This window comes from Salvelinus namaycush, chromosome 10 (assembly GCF_016432855.1).
Source record: "Salvelinus namaycush isolate Seneca chromosome 10, SaNama_1.0, whole genome shotgun sequence".
Taxonomy (NCBI): Eukaryota; Metazoa; Chordata; class Actinopteri; order Salmoniformes; family Salmonidae; genus Salvelinus; species Salvelinus namaycush.
In genome coordinates, this window is record NC_052316.1 from 12,010,389 (window position 1) to 12,014,967 (window position 4,579).

The 4,579-nt window shown below is 39.9% G+C and overlaps 1 pseudogene; it reads left to right on the forward strand.

Moving 5' to 3' along the window:
* The first annotated feature begins 480 nt into the window (after positions 1-480).
* Positions 481-1,708, forward strand: LOC120055167 (annotated as a pseudogene).
* Positions 1,709-4,579: the final 2,871 nt, after the last annotated feature.

Genomic DNA, 4,579 nt, shown 5'->3' on the forward strand with positions numbered 1-4,579 from the left:
GGCATCTTCGGATAATTTAAGTATAAATTCTCGAGCAATAATTGACCAAAATGTAATTTAAAAGGCATATCTTCTGGAAAACAACAATGTAATATAATGGTCAATGTTGTGTAATGTTTAAACTTGTGTCCTTTGTAGGGAATTGGTCTACCAGATTGCCAAACAGTTCAGAGTCCTGGCAAAACCAATGGGCTTGCGGGACCGCATCATTGTTGGTGGAATGAGTAATCTTGATTACCAATGACACTGCCTCTTATTGCATTGTTATTAATTTGTCCAGCATGTTCTAATGTTCAGGTGATGTTCCATACACATATGATCACATAGGCCTTGGAGCTCTCCATGAAGCCCCACGTCGTTGTAGCCACTCCAGGAAGACCACATTCGGAGCTCCAACACATTCAGCATCAAGAAGATCCAGTTTCTGGTAAAACAAAGATTTAAAAGATATTGTTTCTTCCACAAAGGCTATGTTTGAGGATGTCTAGGTGAGGATTTCACTGTCAACCAAAACAGTGTGTCATGAACAACCTTTATTTCCTCAGGTGCTCAGCAGACCCCCCCCCCCCCCCCCCCCCCCCCCCCAATTAGGTTTTTTTTTTTTTTATTGCCTTCTAATAGGAATTCAAACCAATTTAGTTACATTTCTTCTGCTAAACGTGACAAGCCGTTCAAAACAGGACGTTTGTCTTGGTGCAACATACTTAAATTGTAAATATTTTTTCTCATAGGGTCCACACAGTAGAGGAGTTGGATCAAAAGGTACATCCTGACGCCAGAGAAAGATGCCTACCTGGTGCATCTGATCCAGAAGTTAAGACGAGCACGACGACTGGTCCATCATGATCTTCACCAAGACCTGCAAGTAAGGACTCCTTCACTCGGAGATGACGGAAGAACCTAGAACAATGACTATGTGGATTATAATAGAACCAATAGAACATGCTGCTGTAGGGCCTTCAGACACATCAATATAGAATGATGGTTAGACATTGAACCATTAATGCATTGCATCCTTCCTACAGGAATGGCCGAATCCTCACAATGATGCGGCAGAAATTCAACTTTCCTACCATCTCCTTGCATTCAATGATGACGCGGGTAAACAACCCGAGCTCAGACTGTAGCTTTGTATTCATTAATGGGTTACAGGACAAGTTAAAAGCACATTTAACACGCGTCATAATAAGTAACGTTAATTTGGACAATGTACACAGAATTAAGACACTAGTTACTTTTTCACAGAAACAACGTTTTGCCAACCTCGCAAAGTTCAAGTCCAGTGTCTTCAAAATCCTGATTGCAACTGATGTAGCTTCCAGGTAAGAAAGCTCAGTGTTCAACGGTAGTGTGTATAATCAGACCAAAAAACATTTCTCAATATATGGAAAGGTTACAAACCATTGTGAATCTCATGATGTTCATGTCCTTACTGTCAGGGGCCTGGATATCCCAACAGTCCAGGTTGTCATCAACCACAATACGCCAGGTCTGCCCAAGATCTACATTCACAGAGTCGGCCGAACTGCCAGAGCAGGTAATATTCCTCCTTCAGTATCTGTCTGTTATCACACAGGCCGTTACTGTAGACTTAAAACACAATCCACTTTTCTCTGATATGTCTACAGAAAGGCATGGTGTCTCGATCACACTGGTGACACAGTATGACATACACTTGGTTCATTCCATCGAGGGGAAGGTCAGTTAAGTGTAAATTTACTACATGGAAAAGTATAAATTGCACATAGTTGATTTAGTATTGCTTGCTACCCTTTTCAATTCAGACATCCCCATTAGCGCAGTATCACCACTTAGGATATGATCTTGGGGCAGAAAGCTATATTATTATTTGTTTTGCTTTCTCGTTTGTCCAGAGGCCAAACTGAAGGAGTATCCTGTTGAAAATCCTGACTCAAGTCAACGTGGCCAGACGCTAGTGTGAAATTGTATGAACACTTATTCTGTTTATATAGATATTTCCCATCGTGAACATGTGGCTGTTGGATAACATGGGCTCATATTACAGCTGTGACTTCTCACCATTCCTTTCGTGTTGCAGAAACCTGAGTCAACAGATCAACTAGAGAATATGATTGGAGGGGAAAGTAAGTATACACACTCACCATGAGCCACAACACCATGGATAGACTTACATTTTTTGCTGTGATTAGGGTTTTAGCCGATTTTTCCCGACATTCCAACTACTATCCTGTCAGAGGATCCTGGAAAGAAAGGCTGAACTGGATAAGATAAGGGGTGAGAAGAAGTTGTTCAGGGAGAAGATACATGAAACCATTCAGAAGACGCAACATGGGATTCAGAAAAATAAACTGATGAAGCAAAAACACATTCAAAAGAAAAGAAGGCAGAGAGGTCCATATAATGCAACACTGTACATTAACGAATTGTGTATACAGTACATACACCTTAGCCAAATACATTTAAACTCCGTTTTTCACAATTCCTGACATTTAATCCTAGTAAAAATGCTCGGTCTTGGGTCAGTTAGGATCACCACTTTATTTTAAGAATGTGAAATATCAGAATAATAGTAGAGATAATGATTTATTTCAGCTTTTATTTCTTTCATCACATTCCCAGTCGGTCAGAAGTTTACATACACTCAATTAGTATTTGGTAGCATTTAACTTGGGTCAAACGTTTCGGGTAGCCATCCACAAGCTTCTCATAATAAGTTGGGCGAATTTTGGCCCATTCCTCCTGACAGAGCTGGTGTAACGGAGTCTGGTTTGTAGCCCTCCTTGCTTTTTCAGTTATGCCCACAAAGTTTCTATGGGATTGAGGTCAGGGCTTTTTGATGGCAGCTCCAATACATTTACTTTGTTGTCCTTAAGCCATTTTGCCACAACTTTGGAAGTATGCTTGGGGTTATTGTCTATTTGAAAGACCCATTTATGTCCAAGCTTTAACTTCCTGACTGATGTCTTGAGATGTTGCTTCGATATATCCACATCATTTTCTATTCTCATGATGCCATCTATTTTGTGAAGTGCACCAGCCCCTCCTGCAGCAAAGCATGCCCACAACATGAAGCTGCCACCCCCGTGCTTCACGGTTGGGATGGTGGTCTTCGGCTTGCAAGCCTCCCCCTTTTTCCTCCAAACATAATGGTCATTATGGCCAAACAGTTCTATTTTTCTTTCATCAGACCAGAGGACATTTCTCCAAAAAGTACAATCTTTGTCCCCATGTGCAGTTGCAAACCGTAGTCTGGCTTTTTTAAAGGCGGTTTTGGAGCAGTGGCTTCTACCTTGCTGAGTGGCTTTCAGGTTATTTCGATATAGAACTCATTTTACTGTGGTTATAGATACTTTTATACCCGTTTCCTCCAGCGTCTTCACAAGGTCCTTTGCTGTTGTTCTGGGATTGATTTGCACTTTTCACACCAAAGTACTTTCATCTCTAGGAGACAGAACGTGTCTCCTTCCTGAGCGGTATGACGGCTGTGTGGTCCCATAGTGTTTATACTTGCGCACTCTTGTTTGTACAGATGAACGTGGTACCTTCAGGCATTTGGAAATTGCTCCCAATGATGAACCAGACTTGTGGAGGTCTACAATTTGGCTGATTCCTTTTGATTTTCCCATGATGTCAAGCAAAGAGGCACTGAGTTTGAAGGTAGGCTTTGAAATACAGCCACAGGTACACCTCCAATTGACTGAAATGATGTCAATTAGCCTATGAGAAGCTTCTAAAGCCAAGACATCATTTTCTGGAAATTTACAAGCTGTTTAAAGGCACAGTCAATTTAGTGTATGTAAACTTCTGACCCACTGGAATTGTGATACAGTGAATTATAAGTGAAATAATCTGTCTGTAAACAATTGTTGGAAGAATTACTTGTGTCATGCACAAAGTAGATGTCCTAACCGACTTGCCAAAACTATAGTTTGTTAACAAGAAATTTGTGGAGTGGTTGAAAAATGAGTTTTAATGACTCCAACCTAAGTGTATGTAAACTTCCGATTTCAACTGTATAACAAGACCAGTTGCCCATTATTGAGCCGAGTTCAGGTGCAACATGTTTCATAATCTGTAAATGCCAAATAAATGTCTAAATCACTTTCTCATTGCTCAAACCCTTTGACATATAAGCAACCTTTGTTTCAGTTTCACAAGAAAGGAATCATCAGGCGAAATGTCTTGATTAATCTTCACTGCAACTAAAATACTAATTCTTGCAAATCCAGTGCAGTTTTTCCATAGTGAGAATCCAAATGCTGGGAAGAAGGAAGGCATACATTACCGTATTACCATTACGGTAAAAAATGTCTGTTCTTATCCATTGATTCCTGCAGTATAGTTTGGTAATATACTTTTAATACATTTCTAGTTAGCAGTGCTGGCCATGTAACAGATGACAAACTATGATAGCAGGATTGCTGTATTTCATTTCAACATAAGTATAATGTCACCATCTTAGTAAAATGTATAAGGAGCAATGCTATATTCCCTGCTGGAATTCTTGTATTTCTTGATGTGAAATACAGTAACATAATCAACATGGAAAAAAATGCATAATGTTGATCAAAAAAGACAATTTGTAAGTATTTTTTCT